Source organism: Ursus americanus, chromosome 35, assembly GCF_024610735.1.
Source record: "Ursus americanus isolate L20-20 chromosome 35, mUrsAme1.1.p, whole genome shotgun sequence".
In the NCBI taxonomy this organism is placed as follows: Eukaryota; Metazoa; Chordata; class Mammalia; order Carnivora; family Ursidae; genus Ursus; species Ursus americanus.
Genome location: NC_142161.1, coordinates 4031403 through 4050048, shown reverse-complemented (window position 1 = coordinate 4050048; position 18646 = coordinate 4031403). Strand labels below are relative to the sequence as shown.

General features: G+C 45.2%; 1 gene segment (V, D, J or C); it reads right to left on the bottom strand.

Annotated features, from left to right (window-relative positions):
* Window positions 1–18646, bottom strand: part of LOC123801729 (T cell receptor delta constant-like) — a 178073-nt gene that overhangs the window by 53782 nt on the left and 105645 nt on the right.

The window sequence follows — 18646 nt, the reverse complement described above, 5'->3', positions numbered from 1 at the left end:
ATTCACCTCATGCCAATGTATGGAACTGTGTTCTCTCATCTGAGGTTATTCATTTGGAAACACAGAAGGGTGAGGCATTATTTCTTGAAATAAAATATTCCCTTTCGTTACATCTGCGTCTCAGCGATCCCTAAAGCAGAAATTCAGTTCAAACATTAAATTCAATAATCAGATATTAAACACTTACTGTGAGACACACTGTGGAAACCGAACATGAAACAGACCAAGGATCCCTGCCCTCGAGGAGTTTATAAATGAGGAGGAGTGTAAAGGACGTATCCAAACAATCTTGGAAGAAGAGAGAGCGCATGAAATGACTCGCGAGAGGTAAGCATGAAGGTGGTTCGGCTGGGGGAGGTTATATCCTCAGAGGGGAATTCCGCACGGGAGATACAAATTAGGGAGTCAGGAGCACGTACGCGGAAATTAACACCGTGAGGGTGAATGAGATCACGGGGGGAGAGAGACAGAAGGTGAGAGGGACCCAAGCAAGGGCCCTGGGTGCTCCATCATTAGAAGCTAGCCAGGGGTGGAGGAGCCAGCAAAGGAGACTGGGAGGGAGAGGCCAGGGATGCAGAGGAAAATCAGCCAAGTGTGGCATCCCAGAAGCTAAGCGCAGGAAGCATCGCAAGAAGAGTGGATGGACACCTGTGTCGTCCACTGCCGAGAGGGCCTGTGATCATCGGCTCTCTATGCCTGTGTGGGTTTTATGTTTGTCTCCTCTTAAACTGGTAAATCCACAAGGGCAGGACCCATGTTTATTTTGTTCGCACTGTGTGCTCAGTGCCTGGCTGGGTACTTGGCACAGAGGATGACTCAAGATGTGTTCGTTGCATCAAGGAAGGAAGATGTCAAAGCCAGTCTGCAGTATTTATACTTAACTCGGTCGGCAAAGGGTAGTATCCAAATTAGCATGTTCGGATTTCTAACACAGAGTTTGATCTTAGCAGAAAATGCAAGCCTTCTTTTGGAGGCCGGCACAGACGTGTTGGCCTCATGCATACCGCCTCTCAACATCATTAGGTGTCCTTTAATCTCGACACACAAGTGAAGAGACTAAAATCCACCTGGGTGGTTCTCCTGTAATCCTTTAGGGCAGTGTTAGTCACTAGAATCTCATGAGATATTAATGATTATGCGATTTTGGAGAGAAATCTATGATCCTAGTCTTGGGTTAAGTAGGTATCTTTACAGCAGGCGTTGTCAGAACATTTAATGTGATAATAAAAAATCATGAATGGTGAGAGAGAGCAATTAATATAGAGCATTTTTCCAACTTATTTGACCATGGAATCCTAATTGCTTAACAACTGTTAACATCTCAAGGGACAGTAATATTTGAAGAACCATTTGGCAAATGTTGCCCCAGGGGTTTGTAACAATTCTAAGAGGGAAAAAAAATCATATCACACTTCTTTTTAGTTGACAGGGGGAGAAACTCCCTATGTTGGATATAAATTATGTGGGTGGAATTGAAAGGAATGGTAGGTTGTGTTATTGTTGGGAAGCAATCGATTCCCACTGCCATGTGAGAGGATTATCATTTCCTGCCTGTTGCTACGTGTCTTGCAGTAGCTTCTGTGGGAAGGGTGTGAGTCCCTCCCCAGTTGATATTGGACTTGGCCATGGAAGGGCTTTGGGTGATGAATGTGAGTGGACATGATGTGTGCCATGACTGAGCCGAAGCTTTAAGGAGCATCTGGAGTTTCTGCCAGCAGCTCTCTTGTTCTTTTTCCTCTGCCACGAAAACAGTGTGTCCCACATAGTGAATTATCTTTCAGCCTGGATTCTGGAATGGGAAGACACAGGGTGCAGAGCTTAGCAGACATCTCACAGCCACTGACTTATAGCAAAAGTGGGACCAAAAAGTAAATGTTCACTGTTTAAGCTACTGAGATATTGGTGCTGTTTGTTACTACAGCAGAGTTGACTAATACAAAGAGGAAAATATGCAAGGCTGTTATGAATGTGACAGCTGTTTCTTTCCAGAGCTTCCAAAATGGAGACAACTCCAGAGGAGAAGCAGAAAAGAGGTCTGTTTATAGCTAGATTTTTTATATTTTATAGAAGAAAATTTGTATTCTTGTTCTGCCTAAAAACAACTCCATGAATTGCAGCAATTCGTTCAACCTAGATCAAGATTTATAGATTAAGGCTGGCATATCTGAGAAGGAATCTCAATATTTCAAACTGAATGATATCAGAGAGCAGGCAGAAGTGGACATTTATGGCCAGTCCTGCTGGCATTATTGGCCTTCCTGTAGAGCACATTACTTTCTTAATAGCCTCTCCGGCTTTTCTCACAGTTGTCATCAGTGGGATGAGGAGGTGGCCAGTCGCCCAAAAGCACCAGATTCTGGGAAATCCCAGGTTTGAGAGGGCTCCTTAATAAGAACAAAAAGTTAAAGGAAGTGATCATTGTCCAAGGAAACAATGTTCCTCTTTCCCTCTCCCTTCCTCTTTGCTTACTTCTTACCTTCTCAACCCATACCGCCATCTTGAACTGGTCTGTTTTGTGGTGTGTACAATGGCAGCATTTTGGAAATCTCTAGGCTTTCCTAGCCAGGGAATTTGCTACATCTGTGGTTAAGAAGCCCCTGTGACATTAGCTTCCTCACAAAAGGGGCTGATTGTGCCTAATCCAAGTTCAGTATTTCTCCGTCAGTTTGTTTGCTTATTTACTTACTTATATTGAGAACATCGTTGATGAAGGGCTGTATGTGTGTGTGTGTGTGTGTGCGTGTGTGTGTAACTCTTGAGAATGCTCGTCTTCCTTCCTGGGTCATCTTAAAAAATCTCCAAGTGTGCATTACGTCAGGGAAGCAAGTGTTTTCTCTGTGATGAACTCCTATCACTTCCTCTGAGAAAGCCTTCCCTAGCTTCCGGCCATCATTGTCTTCTCTACGTTCTTACAGGTGTTTGCTCCTTCCTCTGCTAATAAGGCTCTATTTTCATGTCTGTTTCTCCCACTGGAAAGAGCACCTTGAGGACAGGAATTGAGCTTTGGTAGTTTTCATAACTCAGCATGTGGCACAGCACCAGGAATATTGTACACGCTCAGTACATATTTGAGGGATGAGGATATGCATGCCCATAATTACAGACTTGCGTATTTTAATAATATAGCTACTGAAAACATCCACACAAAATCCAAAACACCGAAAGGGCTCATCATAAGCCCAGCCAGAAGTCATGGAGAAAATAATAATCATAGCGGCTCCTCTGATTTCCTCACAGCTGGCCAGCCTCTCTGGGTGGGTTTTGCTTACCTGTTCCAAATCCTTATGTGGTAACTGGCTCGAAAATATGCAGGACCCTTTGACCTCTCAGTTGTCCTGTGTGCCCCCCAGTTGGCTCCCTAGGATGTCAGACCTCTAGAGAATGGGTGGAAATCCTTGGTCTCTGAGAACTCTTGGCATCTAGCTCAGGGTGACTCTGGGGTCTCCAAGACCACTGAAAAGTGAGGATATGGTAAGGTTTGGGACCTTACTGCAGCCCAGAGTCAGTGATGAGCACCAAATGTCTGGGAAATCCTAAGACCCCAGAGTCATTCATTTATTCACACAAGTGTGTTTATGCAATTTGTCAGGTTCGATGATAAGCAAAAGCAGATACAGTCCTCGATCTCTCAGAGCTTACAAACTAGAAAAATAGACATTAATCAAATTAACAAAATGATATTACAAACTGATATATGAAAGTATATTTTAGTTTTCTTTCTTTTTTTTATTCTCCACCCCACCTCCCTTCCACCCCCGGAGGCAGATTTAAAAAATCTCAAACAAACATCTGAACTTGTTGGGAGATCTCAAGACATATCTGAGGAATTGATGTGTAAAGTTTGATCCAAAGGCGAGTAGGAGTTGAACGGGTGATGAAGAGATAGAAGTGTTCCGCAAGGAGGGAGTAATATAATGTGCAAAGGTTCTGGGCTGGGAGGGCGCCTGTGCATTTCAGCAGCGGGAAGAAGAAGGCCTGTTTGACAGGCGCACGGGAAATGAAGGAGGGGGGTAAGAAGTATCAGCGATGTAGGTGAGAAAGGATCAGACTGTGAAGGGTTGTGGAGGCCACTTTAGGGATTTTGTCTGGCCTTTAAGCAACGGGAAGTCACTGAAGGGTTTTTGAGCAAGAGTGTAACATAATCATATTTATGCTGAAAAAAATCACTCTGGCTGCTGTGGGGAGGACATATTAGAAGGTCTCAGAGGCCAGCTAGCTCATGCAAAAGACTAATGAAGTATTTCGAAGGAGCAAACGGAAGTTTGGACCAAGGTGTTGGTAGTGGAGGATGGAGAGGGGTGCTTGGGTTGGAGCTGGCAATGTTACTCACTGAGATAGATAGGCAATCTCAGGAAAGGGCCATATTTGAAAGGAAGATTTTGACGTCAGTCTTGGAGTTGAGTTGAAGTGACTTTGAGACATCTAAGTGGACACATTGAACAGTCATTGGACACATGGGTATTCACTCATATTTATTGACTCCCCATCCCATGAGAGTCGCAGTACTGAGAATTGTGTGGAACAGAAAAGTATACTGCAGTTGGAGTCTCCTCTCGAGGACCTTAAAGCTTATGAGCAGCCATAAGGAATGGTTGAGAGTATTGGGTACAGGGAGATGAGAGCTTGGGAGGTTGGATAAGATACCTGTTTTTAAATATTTGAGAATATAAAGGTAGGATTTAGTCGGTGTTGTTTCAGAATGCACAACACACACCAAAGTAGAAAGTTATAAGGAAGCATCTCTGTGATTTATTTATTTTATAATTGGAAGTTTCTAACTCTTAATGTCCTTTATTTCTTTCTCCCATCCCCCCACTCCCCTCCCCCCCCTCCCGTGATGGTGACCACACTTACCACAGTGAGCACTGAGTAATGTATAGAACTGTCAAATCAGTATGTTCTATACCAGAGACTAACATAATGTTGGATGTTAATTATACTTCAAAAAAAATTATAGGGAAGCTGACCTCAATTTCGTATAAGAGGTGATTTTTTAAAATAAGAACTGTCATTGAAAATATTTTAATTAAGTTTGGATTATCATTTATTCAATTATTATTTAATGAACATAAAAATTGAAAGGAGGGATTCCTACTTGGCCTTTAAGATCCCTTCTGGTTTTCAAATTCAATGGCTCTAATTTTCTGTTTGAAGCCTTATTTGTTCAGAATGAAGGTCACAACTTGGATTTCTTTGAGTCCATTTCCTTACTTGGACTCTACCTGTATGTTCCCCGGGCACTTTCAGGTGCTGTAAAGAGTAACTTCTTCAAGGTTGTGACCCCTTCAGAAAAAACAACGTATGGTAGGACTCACATTCCCTTCCTCTGCTGGCTGTGGCCTCCTCTGACACAGGGGAAGACGTATACCCCGATTCCCTTCTTTTCTCTTGCCAGTCACTCCATACCATGGTGCCCTGGTGCTGGATGGCCTGTTCATACGTGCAGCCAGTCGATGGCACTATTTCTAGACACAAGCTACCACCTTCTTGCTGCCTTTGAACCATCATACCTTCCATTGCTAGCTGCATGGCATGCCTAAGGACTCCTTTGCTGGGGAGACTGGTGTTAGTACCATGCCTATTACCACGCCCTGACAGTTGAACTTAAAGACCTTTTAAAGCCTGGGTGGACACTCTCTGGGATTTCTCCTCACTCCTCTGATCTCTTTCAAGTGAGCACTTTTTATGATGGATCAGAATCACAGAAAGCAGGATAATGGGGACAACAATAATACGACTTCAGTCAACTCTCGGTTGGCTTTACCAGCACAGTGGGGAAGAACGCGGACCATACAAAAATATCCGCTGACCTTCCTGTCATTCATTTGGCTTTGGAATTTCTGCAGAAACACTTGGTCCATGTTTACATTACGCTAGGGCCTTTGGTGGCCCTATCTCCTCTTCAGTCTGGAGCCCCAGGTAATATATAAAAGATTTTCTCAATTACCTGCTGGTACACTCAGGGCATTTCTCCAGGTCTCTAATCTTAATTTATGTCTTGTTTCCTTTTTCACTGTCTGGTGCTCAGACTCTCTCACATCATTGTTGGGCAGTCTGCTGGTTTTGTCCCAAGATGTCCTTCCTCCTTGGCTCTAGGCTCTGTTTTTCATGCTCACCTCACGCCTGTCTCAGGTTCTGAGATGCCCCACCCCAGTGTGAATCAGAACTTCATGTTCTCATCCGTCCTGAAGGAGGAATGGACAATTAGAGACACATGCTCTCACTCTTGTCCCTTTTCTTCCCAGACTTAATCAGACCCTGATGATTCATGTTCTTTTTTCTGGTTTGATCTTGAGTTGAAGGACTGTGGCACAAGGTTCTGGGTTACAGTGGATAATCTATGATGGTCACGTGGTGTGGTAAAAAGTACATTGACTCTATAAATATTCATTCATTTCCTAATCTGCTTGTGGATGAATGAGAAATGATCATACCTGGAATTTATGTCATGCCTTCTTCCAAGGAGCCTACAAGGACATGATAGCACCTCAATGACTCGTTGAGAATATTTAGTATATTGGTAACACGAATAATCTGTAACCTGATTTGGGGATGACTGATTGCTTGTCGTGAGTCCCACACCTGGCTGCACATCAGCATCCCTTCAGGAGCACCCAACAAATACGGATTCTTTGGGTGGCATTTGGGAAAAACAGATTTATATTTCTGCACCTCCATGAAATTTTTCAGTAGTGATGGCTTCCCTAGACTGGTGCTGCTCGAACTTTAATATGCATATAACTCATCTAAGGAATCTTGTTAAAATGCAGATTCTGATTCACTAGATCGAGGGGGGTGCATGAGATTCTGCCTTCTGACAAAATTCCAGTGATGCTGATGCTGTCTATCTGGAGACCACACTCGAAATAGCAAGATCTTAGACTGGAGAGCGGAAGAGGAGAGGGCAGCGGAGGGAGGTTGAATTGCCTGGGAAACCAGAGCTCCATGCCCGCACCAACTCAATCAGAATCTCTGGGGATGTGTTCCAGGCATTGGTATTTTTAAAGAATTTCCCCGGGCATTCAAAATATGCAATTGGAATTGAGAGCCATTGTTCAAGAGATGCCCTGACCACATCTGATATCCATTTCTCTGTAGTGAGGGCAGGAGAACCTGGGCACATCTTCCTTGTATTAAACTAAGAGTTTTGTTGCTTACAGCAGAATTTCTCAAAGCATGTCCTTGAACCCACTTGCACCAGAATCACCTGGGCACTTCTTATAAATGCATGTCCCCAGATAGCCTGAATAAGAATTTTTGAACCGGGACTCAAAAATATATTAGAAACAATCTCTCCAGGTGCTTCCCATGCACCATGAAGTTTGAGAAATACTGGCTTATAAAATGCAATCCAATGTCATTAGCCTTAGAGGTCAGGGGTCTCTAAACATGTTGGTGTCAACCAGATGTTTTGAGCCCTCTCTTTCCCTGCTCTACTGTGTTAATCTCCTGTAAAAGGCAGCTTCTAAGATGGCTCCCAATGATCTCTCCTCCTTGGTATTCACGCTCTCTTGTAGTCACTCCCTCCCCTTAAGTGTGAGCTGTGCTTATGAACTCACTTCTACTGAATAGAATAGGGCAGAAACAATGAGATGTCACTTCCAAGATTAGGTTACAAAAAGACTGTGCCTTCCATCTTGGAAGCCCTCTTTCCAAGTTCTTGCTCTCGGGAAGCAAGCTGCTCTGTTATGAGGAGCTCTATGGAGACGCTCATGTGAGGATCTCTAACATCCACGTGAGTGAGTTTGGAAATGGATCTTTTTCAGTCAGTGCTTGAGATGACTGCCACCCTAGCTGACCTCTTGATTACCCCTAATGAGAGACCCTGAGCCAAAGGACCCAGCTAAGCCACACCTGGATTCTTGACTTAAAGAAACTGTGAGAAAATTATTGTTCGAGCCTCTACATTTTGTGGTAATTTAATACAGAACAATAAATAACTAGTACACCCACTTTGAAATACTCTCCATCTTCCTTCCCACTTACCCAAGTCCCGCCTCTTTCAAGCCTTAGCTGTTCTAAGAAATTTTTCTCACAGTGATTGTCCCTTTATAAGTTCCTAGAGCATTGCATGTGAAATCAGTAGCACTCATTGTTAGATAGTATGTGCTTTCTTGTATTTTTGTATTTGTTTGTAATCTTTAATTGTAATTCTAATGTTGTCTCTAAAATAAATTGTAGACACACTGGTGAGAATAGAACTTAGGCTAGAACTTGACTTACAACTATTTCTATTCCCATAACCTATCCCAATATCGTAAGTACAATAATTGCCCTATAAATAAATGTGTGATGAAGATGATAGTGCATTGGAAGGAATATTGAATAGAAGGTATCAGGAGAGCTGTTATTCTCACGAATCAATGTCTACTTTGCATTCTAATGCCTGAGTTGTAAACTTAATGCGGAGAGGATTCCAGACCAGACACTTGAGCAGAAAAACAAAGAGTTGGTTACTAGAGCCAACAGGGTGAAAGCACTCCCTTGGTGATTATTTAAGATTTGTATCTGTAAGCCCTCTTCCCTCTCAGTCTGCTCAGTGGGTTCCTCCAGACCTTGGCTTGCTGTAGGCTCAGACACTTTTGGCTCACCCACTTCAACTTGGGACTTGGGATCTTTTCTTTTTTTGATTCATTTGATTTGTGACCAACCCAGAAATCCCACATTGCCACAAGTATTAGTCTCCAAGATCTTTCTTAGCAACCAACATGAAGGAGACGGTATGACCCCACCCTGGCCATCCCCGTGGGCCCCCAGGATTCCTCTGTACCTAATGGATGATCTAAAACATTCTATATGTGGGGGCGCCTGGGTGGCACAGCGGTTGGGCATCTGCCTTCAGCTCAGGGTGTGATCCTGGCGTTATGAGATCGAGCCCCACATCAGGCTCTTCCGCTATGAGCCTGCTTCTTCCTCTCCCACTCCCCCTGCTTGTGTTCCCTCTCTCGCTGGCTGTCTCTATCTCTGTCAAATAAATGGATAAAATCTTTAAAAAAAATAAAAATAAAAAATAAAACATTCTATATGTGAAATAGTTAGAGAGCATTCCAGAAAATGACTCTATTCATCCTTCTTCACAGAGTAAGAGTTAAAGCTATCTCTAATAACCTTGGAAATTTTGATTAGGTTGGTAATGGAAAACCATCCTTGCTTTATCTAGTTTATGCACAAGAATGCTTTCACAATAGACTCTGGAACGAGCTCCAGCACTCATGATAGTAGAAATTCTGTTCATCGCGGTCTGCTTCCACAATAAGAAAACCTTCTCAGTGTTGAAGGTCGTTCATGTCAACCTTTTCTCAGAAGTCCCTGAGAGGCAGGTGCAGGGGCCCCTTGGTCTCTTTGCATAAACCCTAATGAACGTTCTGCCCTCTTCGGCTGATAAATAAGCCCCCTCTCACCCAACCACAAAGATAAGGCCCTTACCCCAACTTAGTCTTATCTCTCTTATCAGATAGTGCTGTTGAGCCTATCAGGTGGTCTCAGCTCGGGTATGGTGCACATTTTAACCACAGATGGTCTCTAATCGGACCCGCCCCCTCGATTTGACCCAGAGGTTCTGGAGCGACCAGAAGCAGGACTGGAGCACCGTGGATATCGCACGCGCAGTAGTAGGTCCCAGCGTCTTCTACTGTTGTTCTTTGAATGTCGAGTTGACTCTTTGAAGCATTGGCATTTCCTTTAAAATTACTCCTTGAATCCTCATTAGTATTGTTGCTTGGTCTGTATACTAAAATAAGGGAGTTATCTTCATTCTTCTTATACCAGCTCACCTGATAGTTCTTCAAGTCCCCTCCTGTTACGCTGCAGCGCAAGGTGGCAGGCTCCCCGACTAGAACAGTCAGGGTTTTGGTGTCTGGTTCCAAAAGGATATCCAATGAGACCTCTGAAAGAGAAAGCCCAGGTCGAGAGGCTGTGGGGAATTCCCTCCGCTGCAAGGGGCTGGGTGTCAGAGCCCAGCTCGGCGATGCCTCCCCCACCCAAACACGACCTCCTCCCGCTGCAAATCATTCCTGCGGCACATTTCCCTAAGAGCAAAGGGCCCAGCGGCTTGTCCTCACCTGCACAGAAGACGGCGAGGTAGAAGAGGGGACAGGTCCACAGCATGGCTTCGTGGGGGTGGCTGTGCTGCACTCGGGTGCTCCCTGGCTGCCCCCGATCAGCCGCTGTCTGCCCAAGAGAAGTTCTGTCTGTTACCAAGGGGGTTGGGTGTTAGCCACTTCCTCAGAGAGGTGTGACAGGCCCGCACGGGCACGGGTTGGGCTGTTTCTCCAGCAAACGCCAGCTAATGACCTATGGCAGGTCAGATTCTATTTGGAAGAAGAGGAGCTGAACAAGACACAGCTTCTGTCTTCAAAACACTCAGTTTTGGGGGGGGGGTCCCTGCCTGGGACACAAAGAAGACCCCCCCCCCGACTGGAGCGGAGCTGTGAGAGTTGAGTAGGGCTGCATCAGCCGGCCTCTGGACGGTGTTCCCCGGGGACAGCACGGCATCATCAAGGCGCAAGGGCTTGTGGGGAGCCGAGCAGCCTGCAGGCCTGATTATTCTGGCCCCTTGTAGTTCCTGTGCGGGTCCCTTTCCTTTGGCCTCTGCCAACCCTGCTTCTGTCTGAGCGTTCCTCACTGCTGCAAGCTCTTGCCATATGATTCCAAGAGGTCTCCCCGGCTTCCAGACTCTCCCTGCTTTCATCTCTTCTCCAAGCAGCCATCATGCCGGTTTTTCTCCAGACCAGAGGGCATCAGGTCTCACCTCTGCGGAAACTCTTTTAGTAGCGTCCCCTGGCCTTTAGGGGACTGGGAAAGTCCTATGTCATGGCCCTAATGATCTCCTGATCTGCGTTTTTCTCCAGTTTCATTTTTGACCACTTGCATTCAGTACTTCAGCTGCACAAAAGTCCTTGCTCGTTCAAAGATGGTCATAGTCTCTATAGTCCCAGTTTTTCACTAGCTGCTCCTTCTGCCTGGAAAAACCGGATCTTCCTTCTCCCTTCCCCACCCCCAACTTGAGGGAAGTGTGTTCTGGGTTCCCCGAACTTGTTGGATCATGGCACTTATCACTTCTATTATAACTATCTGGTAATTTGTTTGTTTTCTGCACTGGACTTTAAGATTCTTTAGAACAGTGGCTGTATCTTACTTATGTTCACATTCTCAGTGCCCAGCACAGGGCTTGTCGGTATTAGAAGCTTGGCAGAGATTTGCTAGTCTAAGCAGGACTTCTGTCCGGAGTTTCCTGACTCTCAAGGAACATTCTGGGTTGCTCAGTGAAGGATGCGATTAGGAAAGGATTTGCCAAAACCTGGGAAAGCAGGTCTTCTACCCGTTGTTGTAGGTGTAGGGAGAGGCGGGCCCCCTGCAGCAGCAGGATAGCTCCCACCTGGCTAGACTCTGCTTGTCATTGCAGTGGCCAACGTTCTGATGTCACCCATGGGTGGCTAGGTGATATCGCTACCCACGTCATCTGTAGGCAAAAGGAGCACTGGCTTTGCAGGGCGAATGGCTCTGATTTTTGAATCTTCTTTTGCAACTTACCAGTAGCTGGTCAAGTTACATCCCCATGTCTTGATTTCCTCATCTGCAAACAGGGTCATTGTAGTTACCTTCCAGGGATGTGAGGTTGAAATGAGAGAACACGTGTGAAGCACTTATCCCTGTGCCTGGCACACGCTGGTACACGCTGGTAAGCCCACCACAGATGTTGGTTCTTTGCCACATCCCTTCTGCTTTGCCGTGGTTGGGGTGGTGGCCTTAGTCATAGCTCCGTACCTGAGCCATAGTCACCAAGGGAGACGCAGAGCTTGTAATTTCAAGTGTGGCACGGAACATTCTGCTGAGCAAGGGAGGGTTGGCCGAGCTACGTTAGGCTGTGTGGAGGACTTTGGGCAGGCACAGCAAGAGCTAATGGAGCTGTGTCACTCACGCTATGCCCTCAAGCAAAGGAGTCTCGGGCAGCTAAAGATAGAAGCCTGTAGGAGCTAGAGCCCTAGTCGCGGTTGGTTTTGTTGTTGTTGTTGTTATTGTTGGTTTTTTGCGGTTTTTTTGCCCGTCTGGGATGAAGGAAGAATAGAAAAACTTGAAGAAGCAAAAAGACCCCACGATCAGATCAACCCGCACTGGCTCCTACGCACCCCAGCCCAGGGCCATTCTCTCTGATGGTCTCTGCCACTCTGGGTCCCTGGTATCAAGCATCTATCCACAGGATCACTGGAATCTTAGTGGGAGAGAGTGCTAGAACTTCTGATTTTCTCTGTAATTGGACATTTCAGGAGCTCCTTCGCCTTTGATTTGAGAACACATCCACTCTTTCCCCACTCCCTTTGAGTTCTTTGGGAGAAAAAAAGAGAAATGCAGTGAAGGAAAGCTCTTTGCTTGTGTTATTTCATCCTCATTAGCCTCAAACCTCTCCCATAAAGCTTTAGGGACAACAAAGTCAGACTCTGATGTGCGGCCACGATTGCTCTCTGTCCAGGCACGGCAGTTACAGGCTGTCTGTCCCGTTTCCAGTTGCCGTCTTTGCTCTTGGGTTCCTCTCACTGGCACCAGCGGGTCGGACAAGCAACTGCAGAACAGGGATGGAGGTGAGTGAAGAGAGAAAATGCCATTCCTATTTCCCTTGGCCAGGATCTCAGCTGCCTGGCGTCCCAGGACGGCCTTCAGTAAGTAAGTGGTTCTTCTCGGTCTGGCTGATTTGGACTCAGAACGCTCAGGCAGCTGGGATTGCTTTGTTTCTCTGATGTGCTTTCAACCGAAATGTCTGAGCCCCACTGGTTGTTTTAAAGCAAACATAAGATATTTTTGGAAATTAGTGAGGAATTTCAATGGATGTCAAGGAAAATCACAGTGTCATTCGTCTTTAAAAAGATTTTGGCTGCCACTGTTCCATCTGTGGCTCGCTTCCCCAGCTGTGTGGCGCTGAATGCAGCAGCTGCCAAGCAGAGCAGCGCCGAGGCCAGCTGGGGCTTTTCTGAGTTGTAATTCTGCTGCTGTTACTGACTTGGGACCTTGAGATGTAAATAAATAAACTTTTCCATATTTAGTCTCAGCTCAGTTCCCTGAAAACGGTTTCCCGGCTCCCATCTCCCAATGCATCCCGAAATCTCAAGGTCCTAATTCCAATCTGTGCTCTCTGGTCCTGGAATGTTCCCGACATCACTGCAACCAACTACCTGTCTTGCTTCCATGTGTGTCCCCTGGTTCCTCGGTTGGGCTGTAAGCCCTACTACAGTGTGAACTCCAGAACGGCAGGAAGCTTGTGTCACGTGCCTTGGTCGCCTTGGCCCTTGGCATGGTGTCTGGCGCATCGTAGACACTCAGTACATACTTTTGAATAAAAAAACGAACCGCGCCAATTCTATACTCTGAGCTTATACATACTTGAGGAGCATTGTTAACCTTCCTGCTCCCCTTGTCTTCTATGACTGTCCTTCAAGGACCACGTGGGGGGACCGGGTGGCTTTCAGTTAGGTGATGAGGTGGTTGGGAGCGATCACCACCCAGAAACCTGCTTCTTCCAAACTTTCTTTCATCTTTGGTAGTAGCGGGTTTTGTAAAGGAAGAAAGATGATTCCTCTCACAGAGACTCTTAGCATGGCAGGATCAGAGACCTGGAATTTTGGAATAGTTTTTCCACTGGCAGAGAGCCCTGTAGGGTTACTAGATTTGTAAGTGTCCTTTAGAAAATCTGGGTTCTCCAATTTAACATCAGCAATTCTGGCGATGTGTCATCAAGAACCCCGAGTGCCCTGAAGAAGAGCAAGCCCGGGAGGAAAGTGACTTTGCTGCCTCACCAGACACTCTCTGGGTCTGTGCCCATCCCAGCAGGGTGAAGACTCTGAAATCTGATCCCCAAAGCCAAATTGTGCAGAGGGTTTTCCTCCAGTTCTTTATCCCAAGAAAACCCTCCTGTTTTGTGTGATTCTGTGCCCTTAAAGGCTGCTCTTAGGCGCCCCAGTGCTGAGGAGCCCATATGTTGGCTGTAAATGAGAAAGCCAGTGAGACAGCAGGGGATTAGGGTTTCCATTGATGAATAAACGCAGCATCTGAAGCAGCAGGCGACGTGCATCTTCAGAAGAGAAAATAGAGAAGACCGTCCTATTTATTCCCGGTTCTCAGCTCAGCAGGTCACGTCAAGGAGTTTCCCTGGGTGGTTCCTTGAATAAGCAGAGGCTGATATGGATGTGTCTTTGTAGAGCCTAGGCACTTTTGGAATCTTGGGATAATCTTCATTTGATAGTTTTTTCGGATGTCCTAAGGTCAGGTGTGCTTTGACTTAATTTGTAATGTTTTCGGAGGTGGGAACTTTATCAGGTCATGCAGTATGCTTGTGATGTTGATGGAACCAATTCCTTACTTATAATTATCCTCATAATCAACTTTAATTTTCCTTTGGGCTCTACATTTATAAATTATTCCACTACCCGTTTAATAAGTGGGGGCTACACTTGTATTTTAATATCTCATAAAGTCTCTATTTGCTTGTTTTATGAGGGTCAAGCAGAAATTACTTTCCTCTGGTTTTATTTTTTTCGATGTAAGAAGCCTTTAATAATTTATCAGCATCTAGTGAAAAAGGTCTGGAAGATCTTTTGAGTTGTATTTCTCTCAATTTTCATTGATATTTCATTCCCACTAGGTGGGATACTAATATATAAAAGAATGTTTAATTCTTTATATATCTGATAAAAGAGATTGACTTCTCTTTTATCAACAAGCTCCTCAAGGCCTAACCCAGCCCAGTGGTAGGGACGTGGCTATGTCATAGGAATTATTGTCATGATATCATCACCACCACCACCGACGGTAGCTGGTGCTTACCAAGTGCTTCCTATGTGCTGAGCATAGTTCTAAGTGCATGATGTGTAATAGTCCACTTAATTCTTGCAACAATTCTCTACAGTAATTATGATTATTGTCATTATTTTAATTAAAACTTTTTTTATTAAGTAAGCTCTGTGCCCAACGTGGGGCTCGAACTCATGACCCCAAGATCAAGAGTTGCACGGTCCACTGACTGAGCCAGACAGGTGCACCTATTATCATTATTTCATAGATGAGGATAGCAAGGCATAAAATAACTTGCCCAAGGTCCTATAGCTAGTAAGTCAGTAAATGGAGGATCTGGGATAGAGAATGTAAGAAGTCTGGATTTCAAGTCTGAATTTGAGCTTAGTCGTTGGTAGTATACTGCCTGTTCTATCTATCATCTATCTATCTATCTATCTATCTATCTATCTATCTATCTATCTATCTATCATCTATCTATCTATCTATCTATCTATCTATCTATCATCTATCATCTATCTATTATCTATCTATCTATCTATCTATCTATCTATCTATCTATCTATCTATCATCATCATCTATCTATCATCTATCATCTATCATCTATCTATCATCTATCTAATTTCTCAGGCACATATACGTGTATATTTAATACATTTTTTCTTTTTAGAAATGTAAATATGTATAATATTTTGTATATTGTATATCAAGCGAGTGTCCATTTGTCAGATATTTATTGAATGCCAGTGGTATGCAAGCTTTCCGCTGAGCACTGAGGACGCAGTGGAAGCAGAAAGCAGCCCAAGTTTCTGCCACGGTGGAGTGGAAAGTCTGATGATGATGTTTAACTGCAGGTGAGAGAAGGAGGTACAGCCCATCAAATAATGTATATGAAGCTGGGTCGGGGCGGGTGAAGGGGCTCCTGGGATCTGCCCCAATCCAGGCATATTTTATAGTATAAAAATATATGTATATTTTTTCTTTTTCTTTTTAGAAATGGTGTTAGGTTTTCAAGGGTCTGTGATTAAGACGTTGATTGTTGGCTTTGAATTTGTATGTGTGTCCAATTCATTTGTCTCTCCGGGTATTGGGAACTATGCTTTTATTTGTCAGGTCAAAGATTCAAGTAATTCCACAGTATTTAATTTTCACTGCTCATGGTTTAGCAAGATAAAAGTGAGGAGGCACTATCACTGAATATATTATATTATTTGGGGAGTGCTTGTTTTTTATCTTTGTATCCCCGTAGCGCTTAGTATATTCATTTGTAAACCATAAGGGCCCTTAGTTTAGAATGAATGAATCGAGGAATGAATGGGGGAAGTTCGAGATGACACTGAACACCTTCTGTGTTGTTGGGTGACCCTTTGGATTTTCAGTGTTGAACTTGCTTGAGGCTTATAGTTTTTGTTTGGTGTGATACGCATTCTGTAACATGGTGCTGAAGAGCACAGTAGTAAGTGGCTTTGTCTCTTGGTTGCACATGCTTAATGGTTAAGGTACTGGAGGACAGCTCTCTGTTCACAGACAACTGGTAATGCTCCGATTCCATGGTGCCTTGAGATGTACGGTGGATATAGGTGAGCCTTCGGTCAGCTCTTTGCAGATACCAGTACACAGAGTCGTAATTCCCATCAAGAGTACTATATTCGCATTGAAACGTCACGTCTGCCCCAATCGCGGCAGCTAGGTTGGAAGGCTGTATAATTTCAGTCCTGCAGGAGCCATCTGGCAAAGGAAAAAGGATAGGAAATGAGGACTGAGAAGTGGAGGGAAATCGCACGCACGTACCTGGGAGCCACTTACAGAGGAAGGACAACACAAGGCAGAGAAGCCGGGACATGGTGCGTCTGCGGTTCTTCTCCGTGCTGTTTACCACGAAGCCTACTTTGCATGCACGATGCACTCGGGCCCCCTTATCTGCAACAGCCATGTGGCTGCTTCATTGCTGCCGCAGTAAAGGAAAGAGGTCCTTGGGGGTGGTTGGTGCTTGCGCTATCGAAAGACACACTCAGATTCGTTCAAAGGCAGCAATCCAGCAGCCCCCTTAGAGGAGGCCCTGGCGCCCCTCCGCCGCTCGGTGCCTGTGTTTCCAGCATACGGTGCCTTTCTCTTATCAGCCCCAGGACGCTGATTCTTTGAAAGGAAACAACCAGGGAGATAGTCTTTTGTTGAAAGACATTTTGGGGGGTCACAATCTCTGGGGTCCCTGTTCCTGAGTTTTGGGGATCTAGACATGCACAGAAGGATGAGGAAAGATACAAACAGTCCTTTTCCTGGACATCCTAGGTCTTCTGTGGCCCACCTGGCAGCTTCTGCTTCTGGGACCCACTCCTCAGAAACCTGACAGGGAGGAAGTACTCTGTTCATTTTTCATTAATTGATTAATCAAGCAAGTGTCCATTTATCTGATATTTATTGAGTACCAATGGTATACAAGCTTTCCGCTGAGCTCTGAGGACGCCACGGAAGCAGAAAGCAGCCCAAGTTTCTGCCACTGGGAAGCTGAAAGTCTGATGATGATGTTTAACTTCAGGCGAGAGCAGGGGGTACAGCACATCAAATAACGTATATGAAGCTGGGTCGGTGCGGGTGAAGGGGCTCCCCGGATCTGCCCGAATCTAGGCCGGGCTTTCTCCCAGTCAACACAGCCGGTTGTGAGCTCACCATGGAGGAGCACAGACTGCGTTTTCCCTGGCGACCCGCACCCCATCCAAGAGTCAGAGGGTTCCTTTTCTACCGACCTTCCCTTATCACCGTTTTCCTATCGCGAGATCATTCTCTTTGTTGACGCTCCAAAGTCTTGGAGTTGACTTAGCGCTGTTATCGTTCTATTCTTGGAGCAGAAGCGGCTTGGCTGTGATTGTTCCCACTGTGAGGATAACGGCGTCTTTTGTGAGATGGTTTCCCTTTGATTGTGTACACGATGACTGCAGAGCCAGGGAATTTTAATTTGGGATAAATAATACACTCTCTTTAGGGCCGATCTTATTTTGAGAGTCAGGGCTGATGGAGGTCAAGAATTCTTTTTTCTTTTATCGCCTTTATCAAAGCTTTTCCTCCCACCTCGGCTCCCATCTTACTTACCTCATCTTTTCCCTTGTCTCTTTCCCAAGACTACTCATCTTTCTGCAGGATTTTCCCATGAGCAACTTTAAAGGCATAACAGGACGGTGGATAAAGAAACAAGGAGACACTCATCCCAGAATGCCTGGACTCAGGGTGACACAGAAGAGAGTTGGGGACAGCTGAGGCCACACAGACACACATAGGCATCGAGGTGGGGGGGCAGTGGCATGGCAGTGGGTGTGCCCGTGGAGCAGGTGATGTGACGGGGCGGCAGGCAGCATGAATGATGTTTGGGAGCTGGTTGGGAAGATATATGTGTGCTCATGGTGAGTGCAGACAGGCTCACCAAAGATTCCTAGGGAGAAGGCTGGGGCGGGAGGAATGTCATACCCAAAGCGATTTTATTGGAAAGGGGCTCTAACTTTTCAGGAGGATTGACACCTTAAGGCTTGATGTACTAAAAAACAAGTAAGAATTAATTTCTGACCAAAAGGTCATGAAACATGGAATTGAGAGAATATTCCACGACAACCAGGATGCCAGGAAGAGGCTGTCTCTCCCTTCCCTTTCAGCCCCCACATATCATTCATCCACCTTTGATGTGTCTCCTGAATCTTTTTCCTCTTTCCAGGTCCTTATTTCTGATTCTTCTCATTATCTACCTCACTTTTTACATTGACTTGATATCTGATCTCACTGCCACGGCAGCACAAAAGATAAAATCCAACAGTTCTGAACCAGAGCCATGTGGCCCTGGAATTGTCAGAAAGGCCTATGATTTCAAGGGAAACCATC